The sequence below is a fragment of the Marmota monax genome, unplaced genomic scaffold (assembly GCF_021218885.2).
Source record: "Marmota monax isolate L192 unplaced genomic scaffold, Marmota_monax_Labrador192_F-V1.1 WCK01_AAM20220418_F8-fsc00240, whole genome shotgun sequence".
NCBI lineage: Eukaryota > Metazoa > Chordata > Mammalia > Rodentia > Sciuridae > Marmota > Marmota monax.
Window position 1 is genome coordinate 1257357 of NW_026693696.1, and position 26735 is coordinate 1284091.

Here is a 26735-nt window from a genome sequence, read left to right on the forward strand (position 1 = left end):
TAGTACAAACAATCTGGAAAGCAGTATGGAGATTTTTTAAAAAAATCTTGGAATGGAATCACCATTTGGCCCAGTTATTCCATTCTTAGGTCTATACCCAAAGGACTTAAAATCAGCATACTATAGTAACACAGCCATATCAATGTTCATCACAGCTCATTTCACAGTAGCCGAACTGTGAAAACAATCTAGATGAATGGATAAAGAAACTGTGGTGTATATACACAATGGAATATTACTTAGTATTAAAAGAGAATAAAAATATGCCTTTTGCAGGTAAATGGATGGAGTTGGAGAAAATCATACTAAGCGAATTAAGCCAATCTCAACAAACCAAAGGCTGAATGTTCTGTCTGATAAGTGGATGGTAATTATGAAGGAGAGCGGGTAGACATGGGAAACATGGAGGAACTTTGATTGGACAAAGAAGAGGGAGGGTAGGGAGGGAGAATGAGGGCAGGAAAGATGATGGAATGAGATGGATTACTCTAGGTACATATATGACTGCACATATGGTGTGATGCTACATTGTGTACAACCATAGAAATGTAAAGCTGTGCTCAGTTGTTTACAATGAATCAAAATGCATACTGCTGTGATATATACCTGATTAAAATAAATTGAATGTTTTCCTCTTAAAAAAAAAAAAGCAGTAAGAGGAAGGCCTTTGTTACCAGAGAGGAAATGTACACAATAATAGAGGTATCCAATAAGAAAATAAATATACATGAAGGTCACACAGGCTACATCATCTAATGTTAGATAAAAAATATAAACATAAAAAGCTAGCTATTACCACAGAAATACAAGTTAGAAATAAGAACTGAGTAGTTTAAAGAGAGAGAAAATGTGAAGTGCACATGATATTGGACATTGTGGTGGACATCGTAAGAACTACAAGAGAGGAGAGATGGTTAAGGATATGATGATACAACATCTACCCAGAAATCCCAACATCTTACAAATTATTGAGATAAAAGAAAGCCTCATTATTTTTTGCAAATAAATATTGATTGACAGGAATCAATAGTGATTTTTGTATCTCAGCAAAAACCTAATAGTAAATGTATTATAAACTAATATTAATACATAACTGTAAAAATCTATAAACTATCATAAAATTTTTCTAATAAATAAATTATAGGTCTTCTACAAAAATTTAATTATCTATTAAGAGTTATGAGAACATATGAATAATTCAGGGATAAATATAGATATAATGACAGCATTTTAGAAATATTAATCTGCATCATATCCATCCATAAAAAATATAGTTGTCAAGAGTTCAAACTTTGGAATTTATTCTGAAATTTGCATAAGTGTGTAGAGTCAAATAAAAATTGAAATAGCAAAAAATTGGATCTCTCTACATGAGATATTGAGAGATAAATGAAAAATAATATAACATTGGCCCAAGATAAATAGATCAATAGAACAGACTAGATAATTCCAAAAGAAATTTTGCATATATAAAATTCTAATATAAAATAATATGTATTTGCACAAATTAATAATGAAAGGGTAGACTCATTTAGTCAATGTTTCCCAGTATAGAAAAAAGTTGAATCTTGTACTTCCTATAAAATTTCAACTAGTAATAAAAATATAAACATCAAAGATAAAATAAATTATCTGGTCTCATAATTTTAGTTTTAAAGTTAGATCCCAACAATATAATACATGAGGTAGAGACTGGCATATTAGATTACATCAGAATTCAAGATTTCTGTTCACCAAAGTCTTTCAGAAAAATCTGTCCTTTTTGTATAATATTTTTGTTTGCCACAAGCCACCCAATATCATCAAATCAGCATGGAATTCAGGAATATCAGTAGATGGAAAAGAAGATATGAACAAATATAAAAACAAAAAAAAGTAATATGTTACAAAGATGAAAAATCAAACTCATTCATAATGAAGAGTGTTGTTATAACCAACACAAAACAGTTTTTAAAATTTCATTGACCAAGATGATTTTGTGAGAAGTTTGGGTGAGGCAAATCCATATGTAATGCTGATTTGCACATTGCATAGCCCAGTCACCGTTTCTCAGTTCATATCCTTGTTATGTACCAGAAAACTTTATTACTTTTGTTCACTTATTGTATTTTTTTTCTTTTTTTCTGGAAATACCTATGGTCACTTGCCATCTAGTAAGCACTTGTATCTCTATCTACCTCACTGACTGTTTTGTTTGATGACATCTATCCTCTTCTTTATTTGGAATTACCTCAGTGTTCAATTTTCAGAATCTCTAGTTTCTCTATCTCTATTGCTTGCCTCTGTAATCTCAAACAAACATTTGACTGATAAAATTTTTTCTACTTTTTATTTATTTATTTATTTTTTAGTTTTATATAGGGTCTGGATCACAAATAGCACTGTCTTCTACCTGTGTATCTTGTCCCTCTGGGAGGTCTTCAGGGACAATGATGCACTTAGGACTGTCATATCCCTGACAACAATTCCTTCTGAAATACCTCCTGAGACCCTGCCTGGGGCTTCTTTGCTGTTATTATTATTTTTTTTTTGTAAATAGGAGTGTACTCTAAAATAACAATAAAAGGGATAGTATGGTATACCCCCAAACCAGTCAAATAATAATTTATTATCATGTGCAAATATCTTATAGTGCATGTAATTGTATGTGTAAAACCTTAGTACAAATTGCAGTAGAATACATTCATTTATACCACAGTCATTACAAACAAATGAGTAATGTATTTCTATGTTTTCATACTGGCCAAGACATCAGGAGGCTATAGGAATATGTCATGTCCAATGTAATCTTTAAATAATTGCAATCAAATATGCAGCCCATCTTTACTGAAACATTATGTAACATGTAACTCTGTGTGTGTATGTTTATAGAGGTGTGATGTGTGTGCATATATGTGTATGTGTGTGTGTTTAGAAATACAGTCATAAGAATTTGTTCATGTAATTATGAAGGCTGAAATATCTCAGGATCTGTACATGAGATGGAAATAGAGACCCAGGAGTAGCCACTGGGTTAGTATTAGATCAAAAGCTGGCTGTTTGAGACTCATGAAAAGCCAATTATTAATTTCAGGCCAAAGGTAGGGGAAAAAAAGGATACTCCTTGTTTCAAATTAGGTCAAGGAGTTTTCTCTTAGCCTTTTTGTTTTATTCATTACTTCACCTAGAGGTATAAGGTATATTAGGGATGGGGCAAAGTACTTTACTCAGTCTATTGAATTAAATGTTAAAGTCAACCAAAATATCCTTGCATACATACCCAGGAAAATGTTTGATAAAATATCTGGACCACCTCCCATAATGTTTAGTTTACACATAAAATCATCAGTACCAAACTGTCAGCTGTTGGAACATGCCCTCAAAGGAGACAATTAACATTACTTTATGTGATAATAAATAAACCTCCTATTCACTCTAGTGAAATTATCCCCTCTCATTTTCAAAGCAGTTCGTGATAAACATATATCTTTGAAATAATAGTTCAGACCAAAGGTTAGCACTGTCTGAACTCACAAACGGAAATGCAAGAGACTATTAAGAATTCTTTACTAAAATTTTGAGGTACTTTTGCCTCCAAACCCAGTCTTGAGATATTTAAGTAAAGAAATTAAATAAATAATCTCTGCAATAGATTGCTTTTGGAGTTTGATGTGATCAGACGAGAATTACAAAATGATATATTTGGGAAAGATTTTGTGAAATGCTTAAAACTATATATACAAGTAACACAAGTTGCAAAACTCTTAAAACTTGCCAGTAATTCCATACATGAATATGAGGGCTATAAAGAAATGATTTATTAGCACATTGCAGACTTAATTTGAAACCCAATTTTAGGTAAAATGTTCCCAAAGCTTGCTGTTAAAATCCTTCATCTTTTTTATTTCACATAGCTTCAACAGAGAGCATATTCAGTTAATATGACATAAGTGTTGGTTCATGTTTCACTGACATCATATATTGCACAAATTAGGACATGAAATTTGATGTGGGTAAATATGTTCATTTCTGCAAGTTACCTCAAGAGTAAAAACAATAAGCTGATGAACTTCTGTGTAATAATGTCTAACTTAAAAGTATTGGAGGCTTTATATTTAAGGAATGCAAGTTTCTGTACTGTTTCTGAACATCTATTAGAAGATCTACTATCAGATTCACATTGTAGGAAATGTTTGGTTTCAAAATCTTTGCAGTCACAATTTAGGAAAGATTCAAATATCACCTATGATTTCGACCTTCATATTTAATATTTTTATATTTAAATTTAGTGTAGCTTACTTGTGTGGTATTTACAAAATCTGAAGTTGTCTAAAATAATATTCTTGGCCTTCATGATCACTCACTCCTCATAAACTCGTGGACTCTCCCAAAGCAATTTCCAGTCCTGCAGTTTCCATTCATGATAAGTGCTTTAAACAGGTGTAACATTTTTATACTTTATACCATAATTTACTGTGCCTTTCCTAGATTTACCCATGTTTGGTTTAAAAATATTTACCACTATATTACAGTTGCCTACAGTATTTAGTAGAGTGATATCTTGTATAGATTTGTAGATTAACAGTAAAATAGCTAAGTTGTGTAGAATACTATAACATATGAATTTTGTGGTTTGTGCAAGAATGATTTACAATGTTCACAAAAACTATGGATTACAATCCAGCACACGTACCTTGAATGTATCCCAACCCTAAGACACATAGGAGTAGATATATATATATATATATATATATTTATTTATTTATTTATATAGAAAAATGGATATATATATATATATGCACACATATATATGTGTAAGTACATATAAATGTATACATGCATGTATATATAGAGAGATAGATATACATTCACCTGTCTCTCTATATATAGACACATACATATATGCGTATGCACACATATATACATTTGTGCGTATATATGTACATATATATATATATATATATATATATATATATATATATATACACACACACATATATAAAGTATCATTTTGTTCTTTTACTATCGTCTTGACAGGGGAACTTGCAGAAATCCTGATATTATGGCTACTGCTTCTACAAAAAATAATAAATTTATTTATTTCTAACATCTGTCATCTGTCAGCATACTTGATATTTTAGACAGAGAACTTGCTAGTTGGAAGGAACAAAAAATAAAACTTCAATTCTTTCATAAATTGTGATGAAAACTTTGTTAGAGTATTTATTTCTATAAAATATTAAGTAAAGTAAATACAGTGCCACACCTGTTTTTCCCATTTTTAAAATGCACCTGGTTTTATAATCAGTTAAATGTTTACGGTAAATTTGCTTTATTAAATGAGCCAATAATCATATTGTGAAATTATTATCATTAGAGCTCATCCATAGTTTGCTATAATTTTCTCAAATTCTTTCTTTCTGTCTCTCCTTGTTTGCTCTAGAACCATATTCAGGACACTGCATTATAGCAGTAGTCATTACTACACTATATAAAGATAATTGTCTGTAGTCTCTTCTTCTCAACTTCTTTTAATCTTGATGACCTTGATAACAGGTGAATCACTAGTAGAACATGATTGAATTGTAATTTTTCTATGTTTTATTTCTGACCACATTTAGTGTAGTCAGTTTAATAATGGCTATCCAAAGATATCAGTTCCTGAACACTGGAAACTGTAATACTGCCTTACAAAATAAAATATCTTTGTGGATACAAATTAGTTAAGAATCCTGAAACAGGGATATTATTATGGATTATCTGTTTAAGCCTTAAATCTTTTCACAAATGTAATTTAAGAGAGATAAAAGGGAGATATTGTGCTCACAGATGAGGAGGTAAGATAAACTCAGAGACAGACAATGAAGTGCTGTAGCTATGAGTAAACCAAAGGTGGACCAGGAGAAAAGCCTTTGTAGGAACTGGTGCTCTACTGACACCTAGAATCCAACATAGAAAAACTGACTTGGACATCTGGTCTCTAGAGTTGTAAGAAAAAAAATTTCTCTTGCCTCAAATCTCCTGGTCCATGGTAATTTGGCAAACAGAAAATGAATTCACCAGTGTGAAGTGTGTTTAGAGGAAGATCACAAAGATAAAATCTCATTTCAATACCCCAAAACAGAGCTGTCATACTATAGACAGGGCATTGCTCTGGCAAGAACCTTGAACATTTGACTGAAGGTAGTTTTTTTCACTTTGCTCCAAAATAATTTGTTTTTTTTTTTTCTTCCTGGAGTACATTCCTTGAAAAAAGGTTCTGTGCAAAGCACAAAGATAATCAGTGAGAATTTTCTTCACCTGCTTAATTTTGGGAGATTTTGTAAGTTATGTAAATTTTTACATGGAATATTTTAATCTTCTCTCCCATAGTCTTATTAATTGCTTATTAATATTGCTAAGAAATTGTGAATATTTATTTTATTCTTTAAGGACATAGATCAATCTATTTTTTTCCTTCTCCAAATGTTCTACACTGAGCCATAGGTATCACTTTATCTGTTTGTGATATCACAATCATTTCTTTTTCTGTATCACTGTCATTATTGAGACCATAGAATGGTCCATATTTATCTTTGTGTATTTACTCATCTGATTATAGTGTCAATTGTTTCATCAAGATCTCTTTATCATTTTATCACAGAATAAATTAAGAAACAAAAATATGGATCCTATGTGTGCTTTGTGCTATTTGGGTCAAGCCTTTATCTGTATCCTCTGAGAGTCTATGATTAAAGTGAGTATTGGGTCAGCAAAACCTAATTGTTTTGTCATTTTCTTTTCTTTGGTCAGTTTCATTTCCTAGTTCCTGCCTTTTCCAGTCACTCCTCCTTCCCAACAATCCCCTTCTTTTATTCTACTGATCTTCCTCCTATTTTCATAAGTTTCCCCCTGCAGTGTTCTTTGTTTTTTTCTTATTGTTTCTTAGCTTCTGCATATGAAACTCTTGACATTCTGATTCTGGTTTATTTCACTAGCAGGAGGTTCTCCAGTTATATCCACTTACTAGCAAATGACAGAATTCTGTTCTTCTTTCTGTCTGAGTAAACTCCATTGTGTATATATGTCAATTTTCTTTACTAATTCATCTATTGATGGGTACTGGAGCTGTTGCATAACTTGACGATTGTGAATTGTGCTACTATAAACATTGATGTGCTTGTATCACTATCTTATGCTGATTTTAGTTCTTTTGGGTATATATAAAGGAGTGGGATAGTTGGGTCATGTGATCATTTTCTTTTCAATCTTTTGTGGAATCTCTCCATTGCTTTCCGAAGTGTTTGTGCTAATTTGACACAGTTCTACCAACAGTGTATGAGTGTACCTTTTCCCCCCACATTCTTGAAAACATTTATTATTATAAGTATTCTTGATGATTGCAATTCTGAATTTAGTGAGATGAAATCTTAATGTAGTTTTGTGTTTTTCTGATTGATACGGATGTTGATTATGTCTTTATATACATGTTGCCAAATGAATCTCTTCTTTTGAGAAATATCTGTTTAGGTCTTTTGCTTATTTATTGATTGGGTTATTTATTTATTGTTGTTAAGTTTTTGAATTCCTATGTATTGGTATATTAATGTACCATTGGAGGAGTAGTGAGCAAAGATTTTCTTCTATTCTAAAGGCCCTTTCTTCACACTTTTAAATGTTTCCTTTGATGTGCAGGAACTTTTTAGTTTGATGTCACCCCACTTACTAATTATTGGTTTTATGTCCTGAGCTTTAGGAATCTTTTAAAGGAAATCAGTGCCTGTGCTAATATGTTGGCATGTTGAGCCTGTTTCCTTCTATCAATTGCAGAGTTTCTGGTCTACTTATAAGATTTTGATTCATTTTGACTTGACTTTGTGTAGGATGAAAGACAGGTATCAAGTTTCATTCTTCTACATGATGATACCCAGTTTTCCCAGCACCACTTGATAAAAATTTTCTTTCCTCCAATGCACGTTTTTTGCACTTAAGATGCTATTGTAAGAATGATGAAAACATTGTACATTTGAATGTAAACAAATGAATACTAAATAATCTTCAGAAAACCAAATGACCAAAATAACCATGAGTAAGTGCTAGAAATATATTGAGACATTTTTTTTTCCTTCTGATGGAAAAATTATACTCTTGTTCTGTTTTGGAGTTAGTGTGTGAGTGTTTGTATGTGCAACTGTCCATAAAGTATAAAAATATGATAGAGCTATGGAAGGGTTAATATTTTATAAAGAGAAAACAATCCTGATTCCAGGCATCTAACATATTTGGTATATTTTCCAAAGACAATATAATTTGTCCTTTCAATATTCAGAAAACATTTATTCAATACTAGAAATGTTCCAGTTACTGTCCTAGGAACTGAGGGCACAGTACCAAGCATATCACAACACTACTGAAGCTTGTACAATCTATACTATTACCTCAAAAAGCACATAAAACCTAAATGGGAACCAAATAACAATGTAGTATACTATACTTCCATGTGGATACTTGATAATGCTCTTGTTAAACAACTCTTTTCAGGTCAAAGGAAAAATACAAACTGAGACAGGCATAGTGACAACTGCCTATAATTCCAGCGGCTTGGGAGGCTGAGGCAGGAGGCTTGAGTTGAATGCCAGCATCAGCAACAGTGAGGCGCTAAACAACTCAGTGAGATCCAGTCTCTAAATAAAATACAAAATAGGGCTGGGAATGTGGTCAGTGGTTGAGTGCCCCTGAGTTCAATCCCCAGTATTACACCCCCTCCAAAAAAAAACAAAACAAAACAAAACAAAAACAGACTGAAATCATTAAATATTTTTTAATGAGGAACAAGGAAATTCTGTTTAAAAGAGCAAAACTAACATGGAAGAAAATTCAGAGGTTAAAATTTTAGTTAAAAAAACATAAAAATAATTTTAAAATTATTCAGAATTTCAAAATGATCAAACTAAATCAACATGGGCGCAGTGGCACATACCTGTAACCCCAATGATTTGGCAGACTTGGAAGGAGGGTTACAAGTTTGAGGCCAGTCTCAGCAACTAAGCAAGGCTCTAAACAACTTAGTGAGACCTTGTCTCTAAATAAATAAATAAAAAGGGCTTTGATGTCACTCAGTGGTTAATCAATCCTGGATTCAATCCCCAGTATGGAGAGATAAAAACAAAACAAAACCAAAATATAAATAAAAAAAGTCTAAAGAATTCAAGACAGAATCAGAAATCAATGAGTTAGAAAAAAATAAAATGAATACATTTAGGCATTTGCCATTTTAAATTCAGCTAAATATTTATTTCAGAAACTAAATTAGGGAATCTAAAAGGTGAAAAAAACATTCAGAGAATACAATAAGAAGAGATATATAATTATGAAAATAGAATTAAAATGTCAGATATACTTTACTTGACCCTATGTAATTGAAAATACAAAGCAGATGACATGAATGTTTTTCAGAAATTTAATTAATATTTTAATGTGAAAACAATGGAAGGAAATATATACTTTGAAAAAAATCTAGAATAAATAATGGTATCAAATATTTCCCCCTGGCCAGGAATGATTCCTCATGTGCATGGTTTATTTATATTTAGTAGCATATGCTCACTTCAAATTTTAAGATTTTATTAGACCATGCCTACTAACATAATTCCAGAATCTGCTGAAAGATAAAATTACAAATATGGAAACAAAAATTTAAAATAACATTTGCACAAATTCTACTAATTATTTCTCAAAAACCTATAAATATACCTCATAAACATTTAGAAGAAATAATACAACCCAATATTAATATTGGATTTATTCTATGAACAGAAGTGTGACAATATTTGAAAATGTTTAAATTTATTACATCATACTGAGAGATCACAAGAGGAAAAAAATCACATCAACATTTAGCAATGTTTGAACCAAACCATTAGAATTTAAGTTTAAATAAACATAAATTAATAAACACTCTTAGTAATTATTTCATATGTGTCTATTACATAGACACACTTATGTACATACATATATTTCAAACTTAGCTGATAAATGGAGATATTTCTTCAAATTTATGTACTTATGAATACACTGAAAGTATAAGACAATGTAATAATGCAATCGATAGAAATTTTAGTTCTAAATAAAAACTGAAAAAAGTAAAATTCGCTTTGATTATCAGATAATATGAAAGTAGAGGAGGAAATTATATGAGGATCAAATGAAAATTATGGGAAATATTTTTGTGAGATATAAATAAAGCAAATATTCTGGTATTTATAACTGTGTGCATGTGTTCATAATGTATGTGTGTATCACATATAGATTGACATATAAGGATAGATAAGTTTAAATGCATGCCATTAATATAGCAATAGAATATACACACATATTCAAGTGTGCGTGTATGCATGAGCGTGCACACACACACACACACACACAGGGTTCTCCCTTCCTGATAAAAATGAATCATAACATTATGAAGCAGATCTATGTCACAGCATTAACAATAATAAAACAAATGAGGAAAAAGCACTAAAACATTTAAAATTTATATGAAGAAAATATTACAAAGATAGAAGTTTGAAATTGATATCAAATAGCACCATGTTGCTTTTCTAAGTTGAAAACATAAAACTGACATGTGATAAAATAAATCAGCAAAATTTTCTATAAATTTTCTGACAGAAAGGAACAGTTACATGGTTCATAGAAAATATGAAGATTTCAATTATAAAAGTATAGCATGATGTGTCAATATTTAAAACATTATAGTATTGAAACATGAACAGAATATAATTCTATAGATTAGAATATAGTAATCACACACACACACACATATGCATATATGTATGCAATCGCTATGTTATTCAAGTCAGTATTCAAAAACAGTAATATTAAACTTACTTATTAGATGGTATTGAGAACTGTACAACCATTTAAAGATCATATTTTTTTCTTGCTGTAGGATACGATGAACACCAAATTGCTAAGGATTTAAGTGTGAAACATGAAGCCGTAGAAGTATCAGAAAACATGGTGACATTTTTACAATCAGGAAATATATAATGCGTGATTCAATACAGATGCAGTTAAACATACTTGAAACACGAAAAAGATAGGTAAAAACAACCAACAGGGAAAATATTTATAATTTGCACCATAGAAAAGGGACAATGTTCCCAAATTATAAACAACAGCTAGAAATCCAGAAACATAAGATCAGTTGAACTATATTGGTCAGAAGGCATAAGTAGACAGTAAAGGAAGGAAAAACTTTGGTAAACATGAAAAAAGATAAAACAAAGTTCAAAATACCAGGTCTCACCTGTCAAAAATAAGGACATACTTTCTTAGATTTTTCTTTTTGTGTTGTGATATACATTGTGCTTATGTTTAAGTAAGCTTATTTTTGTATTTCAGAATCATATTTAAAATGAACAGGTGGTCAAACAGCAATAAGAAAGATATTTGTTGGGGTTCATCCTGTGATTTATATCTCTAGAGGCTTAAGACACTATGATGAAAAAAGAGAGGAAAGATTAGGCCTTCAGATTTGGGGATTTATTATAATTAATTTTGGATTTCATCATGTTCACTGAGAATTTTTCTATTAACATTCTTGAATCCATCCTTCTTTTCACAGACTTGGCAAAGTAAAAATGTAAAGAAGCCACTTTCAATTAGTTATTACACATGATGAAATGTTTTGAAAGGCTGAATTTAGTGATGACCTATATGTACTGTTTAATGTTATTCTTCAGTAATCTAGATAGAACAAGAATTGCTATATCTGATTTTTATTCATGATTTTTCCCTCTTCTGCCCTGCTCATTGCTCAGCTTTCCAAATTTACATTGACATGAATCAGACAGCTTTCTCAGTGACACATTATGCACCTGACAAAGCTCAATGGAGAGTGATGCTCCTTAATTTTAATGAGCGGCTTTCTACTTTCTATGGTCTTCATATAAATCATGAATTAAGAACGAAGAGGCAACACAGGAATCACAACAAACGCTCCAATTAACTAGTGAAATTTGAATGGAATAAAAAATTTACCAGGAAACAAGATATTGCAAAGACAAAACTATATATTTATCTCTGCACAAAAGAAAATGATTCAAATTATAAAGTGATCAACATAGAAATATGTTCATTGTATCAAATCCAGAACATACAATCTAGTTTTCTAAATCAAAGTTGTAAAATTTAATGTATTTATTCAAAATATTTATGGTAATATCTTGGAGACATTAAGAAACATAGGCGCTAGATTCTGCTAGTTTTCCAAAGACAGGAGTTTGATTATTCACATCACTCCTTAATTTCAAAACTTAAATGAATTATGAAGATGTTAGAAACATATAGCTACATCTTTGATGTAATAAATAATTTCCTTCTCCATTACAGTATTTAATCAAAACGGTGTATGGATATAAAAATATAGATGCAATTTATTATTTATAATTAAATAATATGGCATAAGAAAAAAAAAACTGGATGTGACACAGAAGGGCCAGAGATCTATTCTTTAGCATGTCTTCTATCATGACCCAGCTTTCTGGTAATACAACAGGCTCCAGAGCACACATGCTATTGACTTGAGGGGAATGTAAGTAAGATTTTTCACCACTGTTAATTAGCCTACACGAATGAGCATTGCATATAAAATATGTATAAACAAGCAAGCATGAAAAACGTCTTACCTTTCTTTGCTATGAATGTATGTGTATGTGCTTACTTACAAAAAATATATAATTTTATGTCATTAAGAGAATCTATACATATACAGTTTTATGTTACATGTTAGATAATTTGTTGTCAATTGTGAGTCAATCAAGAATTTTTTTCAATATTTAAAAAAAAAACTTGCCTAAATTCAAAGAAAACTGTATGCTAATTTAGTGATAATGTGCTAAAAACCATACAATATAAGTACTACCAGGAAAGAGAAAAAAGAAAATGTCCTCTTTATTAAAATATTATACAATAGAGCAAACATTAAAAAACTATGAAGTCTTTCAGTTTGATTTTATCTCTATTCTTTCAAATGAGTAGGCATGTTGTTTTTTTTTTTTAATTTTTTATTGTGGGTTGTTCAAAACATTACAAATTTCTTGACATATCATATTCCACACTTTGATTCAAGTGGGTTATGAACTCCCACCTTCACCCCATACACAGATTGCAGATTCACATCAGTTACACATCCATTGATTTACAAATTGCCATACTAGTGTCTGTTGTGCTCCGCTGCCTTTCCCATCATCCACCCTCCCCCCTCCCCACCTCTCCCCTCCCCTCCCCTCCTCTCTCTCTACCCCCTCCACTGTATAACCCTGAGGGTCTCCTTCCATTACCGTGCAATTTCCCTTCTCTCTCCCTTTCCCTCCCACCTCTCATCCCTGTTAAATGTTAATCTTCTTCTCCTGTTCTTCCTCCCTACTCTGTTCTTAGTTACTTTCCTTATATCAAAGAAGACATTTGGCATTTGTTTTTTAGGGATTGGCTAGCTTCACTTAGCATAATCTGCTCTAATGCCATCCATTTCCCTGTAAATTCTATGATTTTGTCATTTTTTAATGCAGAGTAATACTCCATTGTGTATAAATGCCACATTTTTTTTTATCCATTCGTCTATTGAAGGGCATCTAGATTGGTTCCACAGTCTTGCTATTGTGAATTGTGCTGCTATGAACATCGATGTAGCAGTGTCCCTGTAGCATGCTCTTTTTAGGACTTTAGGGAATAGACCGAGAAGGGGAATAGCTGGGTCAAATGGTGGCTCCATTCCCAGCTTTCCAAGAAATCTCCATACTGCTTTCCAAATTGGCTGCACCAATTTGCAGTCCCACCAGCAATGTACAAGTGTACCCTTTTCCCCACATCCTCGCCAGCACTTGTTGTTGTTTGACTTCATAAGGGCTGCCAATCTTACTGGAGTGAGATGGTATCTTAGGGTGGTTTTGATTTGCATTTCTCTGACTGCTAGAGATGGTGAGCATTTTTTCATGTACTTGTTGATTGACTGTATGTCCTCCTCTGAGAAGTGTCTGTTCAGGTCCTTGGCCCATTTGTTGATTGGGTTGTTTGTTCTCTTATTGTCTAATTTTTTGAGTTCTTTGTATACTCTGGATATTAGGGCTCTATCTGAAGTGTGAGGAGTAAAGATTTGTTCCCAGGATGTAGGCTCCCTATTTACCTCTCTTATTGTTTCTTTTGCTGAGAAAAAACTTTTTAGTTTGAGTAAGTCCCATTTGTTGATTCTAGTTATTAACTTTTGTGCTATGGGTGTCCTATTGAGGAATTTGGAGCCCGACCCCACCGAATTTAGATCGTAGCCAACTTTTTCTTCTATCAGACGGCGCGTCTCTGATTTGATATCAAGCTCCTTGATCCATTTTGAATTCACTTTTGTGCATGGCGAGAGAAAGGGATTCAGTTTCATTTTGTTGCATATGGATTTCCAGTTTTCCCAGCACCATTTGTTGAAGATGCTATCCTTCCTCCATTGCATACTTTTAGCCCCTTTATCAAATATAAGATAGTTGTAGTTTTGTGGATTGGTTTCTGTGTCCTCTATTCTGTACCATTGGTCCACCCGCCTGTTTTGGTACCAGTACCATGCTGTTTTTGTTACTATTGCTCTGTAGTATAGTTTGAAGTCTGGTATTGCTATACCGCCTGATTCACACTTCCTGCTTAGCATTGTTTTTGCTATTCTGGGTCTTTTATTTTTCCATATGAATTTCATGATTGCTTTCTCTATTTCTACAAGAAATGCCATTGGGATTTTGATTGGCATTGCATTAAACCTATAGAGAACTTTTGGTAATATCGCCATTTTGATGATGTTAGTTCTGCCTATCCATGAACAGGGTATATTTTTCCATCTTCTAAGATCTTCTTCTATTTCTCTCTTTAGGGTTCTGTAGTTTTCATTGTATAAGTCTTTCACCTCTTTTGTTAGGTTGATTCCCAAGTATTTTATTTTTTTTGAAGATATTTTGAATGGAGTGGTTGTCCTCATTTCCATTTCAGAGGATTTGTTGCTGATATACAGGAATGCCTTTGATTTATGCGTGTTGATTTTATATCCTGCCACTTTGCTGAATTCATTTATTAGCTCTAATAGTTTCTTTGTAGACCCTTTTAGGTCTGCTAGATATAGAATCATATCATCTGCAAATAGTGATAATTTAATTTCTTCTTTTCCTATTTTTATGCCTTTAATTTCTTTCGTCTAGTTGCTCTGGCCAGTGTTTCGAGAACTATGTTGAAGAGAAATGGAGAGAGAGGGCATCCCTGTCTTGTTCCAGATTTTAGAGGGAATTCCTTCAGTTTTTCTCCATTCAGAATGATGCTAGCCTGAGGCTTAGCATAGATTGCTTTTACAATATTGAGGTATGTTCCTGTTATCCCTAGTTTTTCTAGAGTTTTGAACATAAAGGGATGCTGTACTTTGTCGAATGCTTTTTCCGCATCTATCGAGATGATCATATGGTTCTTATTTTTAAGTCTATTGATGTGGTGAATACCATTTATTGATTTCCGTATATTGAACCAGCCTTGCATCCCAGGGATGAATCCTACTTGATCATGGTGTACAATTTTTTTGATATGTTTTTGTATCCGATTCGCCAGAATTTTATTGAGGATTTTTGCATCTAGGTTCATTAGAGATATTGGTCTGTAGTTTTCTTTCTTTGAAGTGTCTTTGTCTGGTTTAGGTATCAGGGTGATGTTGGCCTCATAGAATGAATTTGGAAGTTCTCCCTCCTTTTCTATTTCCTGAAGTAGCTTGAAAAGTATTGGTATTAGTTCTTCTTTAAAGGTTTTGTAAAATTCTGCTGTATACCCATCCGGACCTGGGCTTTTCTTAGTTGGTAGTCTTTTTATGGTTTCTTCTATCTCCTCAATTGATATTGGTCTGTTTAGGTTTTCTATATCCTCCTGACTCAATCTGGGCAGATCATATGACTTAAGAAATTTATCTATGCCTTCACTATCTTCTAATTTATTGGAGTATAAGGATTCAAAATAGTTTTTGATTATCTTCTGTATTTCTGAAGTGTCTGTTGTGATATTGCCTTTTTCATCCCGTATGCTAGTAATTTGAGTTCTCTCTCTTCTTCTCTTCGCTAGCATCGCTAAGGGTCTGTCGATTTTGTTTATTTTTTCAAAGAACCAACTTTTAGTTTTGTCAATTTTTTCAATTGTTTCTTATTACAATTGCTTTTACCTTGTAGATGAGGTGCAACTTCAAAACCTTCAAAGATTGTTCTAATTCATATTTCAATAACTTTTGAAGATGTCTTGTTGCATTAAAAGAAATGTGCAATAACAACATGGCCAATGTACTTTGCTCCTTGTTTTTATGTAGACTTGTTATGTTAATATCCATTTTAATTGATATATTAATTTTACACATGAATGGAACTCACTGTAATATTTCCATTCAGGCATACATTATGTCCTGATGGTATTCATCCCTCTTCTTCTACCTTTGCCCTTCAATCTTCACTCCTGGTATTCCTCCCACTCCCTAGTAATAAATATTCAACATTCATGTGGTGTTTTCTTTTTAAGTTTCCACATAAGGGAGGAATCTAATACTTATCTTTCTGTGTGTGGCCTGTTTCCTGTAACATGATGTTAAATGATTTTATTCTTCTTTAAGACTGAAAAATTCTTCATTGTATATACATAACACATTTTGTGTTCCATCCATCTGTTTATGAGAATCAAGGTCAACTTCCATCCCATCTCAGCTATTTTGAATAGGGCCACAATAAACATGGGCATTCAGGTTGCTTCCATGTGCTTAATTCATTTTCTTTGGATATAAAACCAGGGGTCCTATGGGTGGACTCATATGGTAGTTCTACTTTTAGAAACCTCCATATTGTTTTTTCATAGTGGCTGTTGTAATTTACGTTCCCATAAATGTTATATAAGAGATCCTTTCTGTCCACATCTTTGACAACATTTGTCATTGTTTGTTTGTTAGTTATTCATAATAGCTCTTCCACCTGGGGTGAGACAGTACTTCATTGTAGTTTTAATCTGCCTTTCCCTGATTGCTAACTATAGTAGCAGTTTATCATGTATTTATTGGCCATTTGTAGCAGTGACTATTCAAATTATTTGCCAATTTTAAAAATTGGATTGCTTTTTTTCTTTGTTACTCTTTAGGCTTTTTTTTTTTACATTCTGGATATTAATCATCTTTGAGATGGAAAGCTGGCAAGTATTTTCTCCCATTCTGCAGTTTGCCTCTTCACTCTCTTGGTTGATTGCTTTGCTGTACAGAAGTTTTAGTGTAATGTGATACTAGTTTGTACTTTTAGCTTTTGTTTCACATACTTTTGAAGTCTTATCCAGAAAAAAAAAAAAAAAAAACATTGATTCTTCCAATATCTTGAAGTGTTTCCCTCTTGTATTACTCAAAACTTTGTTTTACATATGAATACACTTCCACTGGTTTCTCTCTCAGGCCACTCCCCTGGAAGTCATCAATGATCTCAATAAGGTACATCTTTCTCTTCACAACAACTCTGTGTGTTCTGGAAAGATTATTCCTCCTGTAAAATCAAAACTCTGCTAAAGCCCTTTATGATCTTCACTAGGAGAAGAAAGAAGAGAAACTTGGGAAAGGAGGATTCAAAATCATACTGTTCATCTCTTGCCTTGCAGTGTCCTCAGAGGACCAGAAAGTGCATGAAGATATGATTAAATATCCTTTCAGTAATCTACTTTCAGATCTCTCCTGCCAGCTGAAGCTGGAAATTTCTTCCAAAAAGATAAAAAAATTTGAATATCAAAGGGCTTAAATTGCAAGTATCATATTCAGGAAGCATGTTGAACAAGTTTGGAAGATAAATTATTACTGCACTAACAAAAAGTTGTGAATGAAGTCAGTAATGTTTGAGTAATGGTGAATTTGTGGATTCCTCTCAAAGTATATGAAGTAGCAGAATCAAAAGAACTTAAAAACCAATTAGACATGGAAAGTAAGAGACAAGGTATAATCAAGTAAAATTCATGTTTCTCTCATGAATTATGTTTTAGAACGTTTTAAAGAAGTCAGTCATAAGCATTATTTATTTCAAATGCTTATATGGTGAGTCCATTTAGTAAATAGTTGCACAAAGAGGAATACTGGTAATTCAGTCAAGTATTTCCCAAATATTTATGGAATGTCTACTATGTGGTAGGCACTGGTTTTGCTTGGAAAATTGAAATGAAAAGCTAAGTTATAGGTGTTCTTATATTTTTTTTAATAAGAGGACAAATAGCCAGGTTTATGTTGGACTTCCCCACAATACTAAAACTTGAGAACTTCTAGAAATTTTAGAAGGGAAATGCATATAAGATCATAGGCATTTTCAGAGCCACATAACAACACAATGTCTAATATATATATATATACATATATATATATATAATTACTTTTTAAATATTTAAAATATCCAAGTAATTGAGAAATAATTACAAATAATCATTCTTGTACATTTTACTCAATACTACAATATTAATTAAGTCACAACCAAAAAAATATTTTCATTAAAGGCTGTAAATGTAGAACATACACCCTGCTAAGCAGCTAAAAGAACTTCTGGTATGGAGGGGTGAAGGAAAGAGGGAGTGACATTTGAACCAGGATATGAAAGATGATACTAGCCAATAGGGTGAAATTGGCCTTGTGTGGAGCAGGAGAAGGGTTACAAAGCACTGTGCACAGTGCCAAGTGTAAAAGAAGAGGTGTAGATGGAGTGCTAAGTAGAGTATAGACCATCTGGGGACATGTAGCCCCCAATTCACTCAGCTGTATTTCAACTTATTATTTTAATGGCCAATAGTCATAGTCACAGATTATAAATGTCAAAAACTATAATCTTGGATTATCCATGAATAAAAGTCTCATTTATATTCATTGCCAATGATTTTTATAGATGAAAACTTCAAAGAAGTTTTTTCTTCATTTTTTTCCAAATTTTCAAATAGTTGTTTTTATGTCCATTTAAAATTATATGTATTACTCTTTAAAATGAAAATAAGAATTTCCCTAAATATTCATTATTTCTCTATATTTAACTGAACAAGAATATTTGACTGAATGACAGGTTAAAGAGTAGGAATAGTTAACATAACTAAAGTAAGATTTTTATGAATCGATTTAATAAATTCAAATATTCAAATTAAAATTTAACAACTATAAAGGGACACAAATATATTATTTAACAAGCATCACTTAAAACTTTGATTTTTGAAACATTATTCAACTGATACAGTTTTATTAAAACATCATCTGATGTGATATGCTCATTTTTCTTAATCATTAAAAATATTTTATACTTCTTTCATATCATCCACTCACTTTTTATAGAAGAAATGACATGCATCTTAAGCCTGTACTTTGAAAGATAGCATTGCTATCAATTTAAAATTGTCAGTGTAGTATCAAACGTTTAGTAGAATGTACATATTTGGCTTACTGCTTGACATTTTAATACAGAAGACTTTAAAGTTTACTTAATTCAGAAGCCTTGGGTTCATAATGAACAAAGGGAAATCAAAGCAAGACTAAATTATTTTTCTTCATATCTTATTCACAGAACCAACGTGTACATAGATATATTTCCCACACTATTTCCCATTTGCTTGTTCACTTTCACTCATTTGTCTAATATATTTGTTAAAAATGGCTTCACTGTGTCCAGAGTAACTACACCAAATGAGTTATTGTCTCATCACACTTCTATTCTAGAAGTGGTAGATGACTAAATAGTAAATCAGTTCATTCCTATAGTACCGGTTTTTACAAAGAACAAGAAGTCATACAAATGTCAAAAGTCTTATGAGAGACCTAATTAGATAGAAGGGACAACTTTATAAGCAGACTCAGGGAAGACTTCTATATTTATCATCTTTGTCTTTTCTTGGAGGAAAACTGTCAAGAAACAAGCACCTTGTAAAGATTTAGGGAAAGAACAGTCCATACAAATGCATCAATTTTAAAGAATCCAAGGCAGAGCAGAGCAGGTCCTGTTCAAGTCCTAGAAGCTACATGCATGTTACTCAATCCCATGGATCACGTTTGTGATGAGCTAAGAAGTTTCTGATCATGAAGAACCCTGGATACCTCCTTACAAAGCCAGGACTTCATTCATAAGATCACCTTGTTTCCTGGCTGGAGAGTGGATTGTACAGTGACAAAAGTGAAAGCAAGAACAATTAAAACAGTACCTTTCTTCTGCTAACCACACAATAAACTATATATTCTAGAAATATAAACTTTTGTAAAATAGTAACAAAGAATAGAAAACACTAAATATATTCTGTAATGCCATTATCATTCAGTGTATTCCTATGTCATGGTACTGAGTACTACATTTTGGACACCTTTGCTTGAGTAGTAGTGAAATTGAGAAAGCCAAAAGATTTATTATAATTTACAAACAAAACAAAAAACAAAACCAAAAACAAACAAACAAAAAAAACCTTCAAATAAGGCAGAGGCTGATTATGCTCATAATACATTTACATCTATGCAGATGAGAGCAAAATTAATTTTGAAATATATATATACATACATATATATGTATATGTGTATATATGTAAGTGAATATATACACATATATGTACTCGTTTTGAATTATAAGCTATATATGATTATAAATATTAAAATAAGTATTATGTTACTTATTTTGTAAAGTTAACATTTAAAATACCAAACATATAATGTTGTGTTATATACAAAGAGATGTTGTTCAACAGAACTTTGCAAAATTTGAGGTGTGTTTCTTTGTTAGCGAAAGTCCCTATATTATTTGCTCCTAACTTATGCTATTTTATAACACGATAACCCTGTTTTGCCTTTATGTCATGACTAGAGTATACTTCATGAAGAATTCATGCTCCATTTGATAGCTTTTTTTATTATGTTCTTAATTATTAAAGACTGTACTTAACCAATGTTATGAGTCATAACTTTGTCATATTATCTAATTTTAGTAAACATTTAAATGCTTACTTTCAGAAGGAGAAAAATCTTGAAACAATTCAGAACTATAGTGAATCTACTAACTCAGAGGATTTTTTAAAATAAAACTATTTTGAAATGTATTGTTGGCCATTTTTAAAGTATTACTTCTCCTAATTTTAAAATTTACAGGTAATAGAGTATTTTGTTTAAGTTGTGAAATTTCAAAGTCTAAATAATTACCAAAACAGAGCTAGTTTTTTTTTTTTAATGAATCCAGTTGAAGAACACTTGCTACTCTAGAAGAATTTCAAATTACTGTTTAATTCTGATGAAAAATATGATTTATCTATTTGGACTTATGATGGAACCAGTAAACCTTCTGTTACTTTCTTACTAATGATATTTATTGCAAAAACAATTTCATTTATTCTAGAATCACTCAACAGTTACCAGGGTAGCAAACAAGAGCTCCAAATTTCGTGTATCTCATTTACTTGAATGGTCAAAAGTAGTATCCTTCATATTTCCCTAAGGTTCATAAAATCTTTATATTTTTATTTTATTCAGTTACTTTTAGAAAAGTTGATCAAGAGTAAAATTTTCTGATTTCTATTAATATGATTCTAACTGAATTATTACATGCCGCATATATAACAAAAATATATCAAATGTCTTAATGAAGACACATTATTTCTAAAAGTGATATATTTAATCAGCTACATCTTTTTAAAAATATGTTAAAACGAATTCCATGAGAAAGCCAGTTAGACATCTATAACCTTGTTATCAAACCATCAAGAATTCTTAGTATATAAATTTTAACATAATGTAGATCCTTTCTCTAAATGTCATAATCATTGAATAAGTAACTTTTCATTCTTTAAATAAAAGGTATGGAATTTATCTTGTCATTTTTATTTTCCTGCCCTTCTCCTATATCTCATTTCTCATCTCTATGAATAGAGTTTTGTATAATTATTATCAATGATTAATTATTGTATCCTGATAATCATTAGATAATTTAAGTTTAATTTAGATATTTTATTCAGTATTTTAATCATGGATACACATTTAAGCTTAAGTTTTAAGTATGAACTATTTCAATGTTTATTCCCTTTACAATAAAATTTGCATATTTTTTCTTATGGGTTCTGATTTATAAATATACTCTATGTATATACACATATACATACATGCATATATTTGAATGATACAAATTAGCTACAAGAATAAATGCTTTTTATATGCAAAGCATGATACTGAATATTTCAGAACTATTTTCTCATGGGACAACTCTTTGGAGTAGGCATAACAGCACCATGTTCCAGAGAAGAAAACTGATGCTTACTGAGATTAATTGGCTTCTCTAAGTAAACAAAGCTGTAAATACGTAAATTTCACTTTAAACCTGGATTTATTTATTACCAGATGCCACATTTGGCTTATGAAGTGAATGCTATCTTCTAGATTGTTCTTTTTGGTTTTTATTTCCTGTCTTAAGCTTTTGCATTTCTTTCTCTTTTTACTCCCACTGTTTTCCCCATCCTTCCCACACATTCATGATATGAACACCATGTGAGTGGAGAATGAAAGGGAAACATTTCTGAACCCAATCTGCAAAAATGATGAGTGTTCAACAATTTATTGCTTTGAAAAAAAATTTTAATGATTAAGATTGTAAAAGGAATAAAGAACAATTTATAACTCCATGGACCAGATTTTTATGTTTAATTAGATTACATATTTTTTGTGATATTTGTTTTAATCTCTTTCCTGAAAATGAAGCTCAATAGGAATTTTTAGATTGTAGTATTTTCCATCAAAATCTACAAGCCCTTATTATTTAGTAAGTGTTAGTACTTCATATTTTGTGGACCTTTTATTATTTGTTGTCCCTCCAGATTTTTTTTTAATATTTGTGATTAAATGTGGTATGCTATACAAATCCTAGCATACGAATTTTAATTTTAATTTTCAAATATCTGCACAAAAAGGCAAAATTTTACATGGAATTACAAGCAATATCTTAATTCTCTTTTTGTGTATTTTGTACAGTTACTTTCTTTTATATTTGTTTCTTACAAACATCATTTTTTAAATAATTCCATTCCTCCTTTGTAAATGTAGGATTACTGCATTGGTTTCTTCATTACTGGTTTCTGTGGGTTGAAATACATCCCACTAAGAAACATGTCAAAGTCATGTCTCCCAGGACTTCAGAATATGTCCTTTAAATATGATCTTTAAAGAGGGCAAAGGACTTCAGTTTCCAATCATCACCTTTCTTCAACTTCTGCTTATGATACAATAGGTTAGGAAGAAGATAATGACTGTCATGAATCCAGTCTCTTCAGATAGCAGTAGCCCAGAGCTAGTTTTCTTTGTACACATTTCTATCTTTATAAATCCAACAAAAAAATATTTATATAAGCGTATTGTAACTAAACACAAATTTAGTTCCTTTGTGGATTTCAAGGGTAAACCTTAGAGTGACAGTTGCTATGTAAACAGAGAATTGCTGACCTTGGAAACAAATAATTACTAATGTAGTTTAATTTACATCAGACATAAAATATAGTACACTGAAAACTTTGACACAATTATATGCAGCCTTTTGTTCATCTGCATAAATTGTTATAAACATGAAACACTGAAGTTTAAGTTCTTTTATACAAGTCTATAAACATAAGGAACTTTGAATTTTCATAAAAATGAAACATGTCAAATATGATTGCATAAGGGATAAATCCCTTTATAAATAGCACAGAGGGATAGAATTGTAAGTTCAGAATTCCTTTGGAAAATTCAGTATTTTCTTTTTGTGAAATTGATGAAATAATTCCTTATGATATTTTTAAATGTGTATTGTAGGCCTTCATAGTGATCGCTGATATTTGTAAGGTGCTTTGTAATTCTGGTAGTAATATTCGGTATATGAATTATAAAACTTTTGTTTTTAATTATGTTCTGATCATTACAGAGTTCAAAATAATTTAAATGCGTATTCTCATTTAACATATATAATACTAAATAATTAATATTTTTATTTATTCATTTTTATATAGTGCTGAGACTTGAACCCAGTTCCTTACACATGTCAGGCAAGCACTCTACCACTGAGGTACAACTCCAGCCTTTAAGTACTATTTTTAAGTAATGTTACATGTTTATATACAATTACAGTAGAAATATTCTTATACTGAAATATATAAATGAGTTGGAGTTGTAGGTTAGTGATAGAGAAATTGCCTACCACATGTGAGGCAATGGGTTCTATCCTCAGCATATAAAAATAAATAAATAAAATAAAGGTACTGTGTCCATCTACAACTAAAATATATATATATGTATAATATAATATATATATATATATATATATATATATATATATATACACACACACAATGTTAGAGCAAAACTACCTACTATTTGTACTTTTATATTTAAATATATATAAAAGTAAAAATATAAGTACAATATAAAAGTACAAATAGTAGATTATTAAATGTTTATTTTCCAATGTACATTTATTGCTTTATATTAAAGTTAAAACTTATCATTGAGTCTACATGTATTTAGTAGATGACTCATTAAAGAGACTCAGTTTTTTTAATAAAATTCAATAATATTAATATAAAAGTAAAAAGTACACACAGAATTACTGAATCCTGTTTCTAATATACATAAACTAGAAAAATATGGAGTTGACATAAAATTGTTCTTCACTTTATTTTAACAATAAAAACTTTCCCTTTTCCCTATTTCACCATGTTATCTATGTATTTCTCTTTTCTGTAGCAATAAAATAACCATTGAACATTGAAATCACTTATTCCGTCACCAGGATTATATTTTGGACCCCAAAGCCACAATAAGGCTCAACCTTCTAAAGTTCTATATATATAAATTTGGTAAGTGTTAGTACTGCATATTTTGTGGACCTTTTATTATTTGTTGTCCCTCCAGACTTTTAAAATATTTGTTATTAAATTATATAATTTAAATTATATAATTTAATTTAAATTATATATATATATAAATTTATATATATATATAATATGTAATTTAATTTAAATTATATACATATAATTTAAGACTGAAGCATGTTTCTCAAAGCTGATGCAAAATAAAATGTTCAAACATACACTATTGAACATTGATGATTTTTAAAGTATTTTAAAATACTAATTTTGTCTAATGAATTTCATTTTTTTTTGATACTTAAGATCTTCTCCCCCCCAAATTAATCATTTGTCTTTACATGAGGTGCTTAAATATTTAGCAGGGCTAGACATGATAAGAAAATACATATATGGGCATTCATCTTATAATAGCAGTTACCCCACCACACATACAACCTGAGGAGGCTGGAAGTCTTCAGACACTCTAGGCAATAAGGATGCAATCACAAAAACAAAGTTAATCTTTACAAAGTTTGATCAGTGCATACTGGTTCTTCCACGAGAAAACTGATCCGTTCATTGATATTTCATGTCACGTTGAAAAGCATGTTTACAGGTCTCTTAGACAAACCAAGTGAAATATTTCAATAGTGTTTAAGAAAAAGTTGAAGTGTTTAACTATGATAATATCTGGAAAGCATGCTTATGTCAGGTAACATTTTTCTAGTAACTTTCAGGGATGACTCCTATTGAGAAATACAGTGTAATAAAAAATACAATAGAAAGTATAAAAACAGAAAAGACAATATTTAATATTACAATGAATTCAGATCACAGAATAAAAATATTTAAGGAAATACAAGACTAACTGTACTGGAAAAAAAAGAAGGAAAAAAGACACATTATTTCTTTTTCTTTCTTTCTTTTTTTTTTTTTTTTGCTATGGAAACAACATTGGATAATGAGTGATTTATAAAAAGCACAGCTTTATTTGGCCCCTGTTTCTGGATCCTGGGAAGTACAAGAGCTTTGCGCCATCATCTGGGAGGGGTCTTTTGCTATGTCACCCCCAGGATGAAGGGGTAATGGCAAGGGAGCTAGATAAGAACAAGAGAAAGCCTTTCCACTTTTGGAACAAGTACATTCTCACAATAATTATCATACTCCCATGATGATAGTAACCCACTCATCCGGGAGGAGGCCTGTTGAGCGCCACAGCCAATTCGGGATGATGCATGGCATTTTTGCCAGAAGTAGTGGTTGAGAGGTGATGCCAGCAAGTTCTCGCAGAGTTCCCGTTGAGTTCCAATTGAGCTCTTGCAGGGATTTCCGGAGAGTTCCCATTGGTTGGGGAAGTGCCAGAGGAGGGATATTTCCGGCTGCTGGTTCCTGGACAAGCCGCATGGAGATTGGGAGAATTCCCCGGCGAGTGTGTGTGGCGTGTGCTGGTGGAGTTCAGAAACAAAGTTTGTTCCTGCTTCAGTGGCTCATGATTTGTGCCCAGCCAGACTGCAGCAGAGGCCTCACAATCTAGTCACACATCCCAATAAAATCACAAGTGAATCTAAGAAAGTATGGGGTGCACATTCAAAACCACACTTTTTTCACTTTAGTGAATAAAGAAAAAAATGGGCATTTAAAGAGGGAAATATCTTTATATTTTTAAAAATATATATTTGAGTAAATTCCCTAGAAATACCAATGAAGGTTAAGAAACACAGACTGAAATTGAAGGAGCCAGATGTTACTAAATGTAAGCCCAATCAGGAAAATCTTGGTATGGGTAGTATGATAGAATTAAACAATAAAAGTGTTAGGGATTCTAGGCACTTCATTATCTCTTTTTCTAGGTATCTCTAAATTTTCTGTTTCTGCTTTATTCTGAACTTCATTTTCTTGAA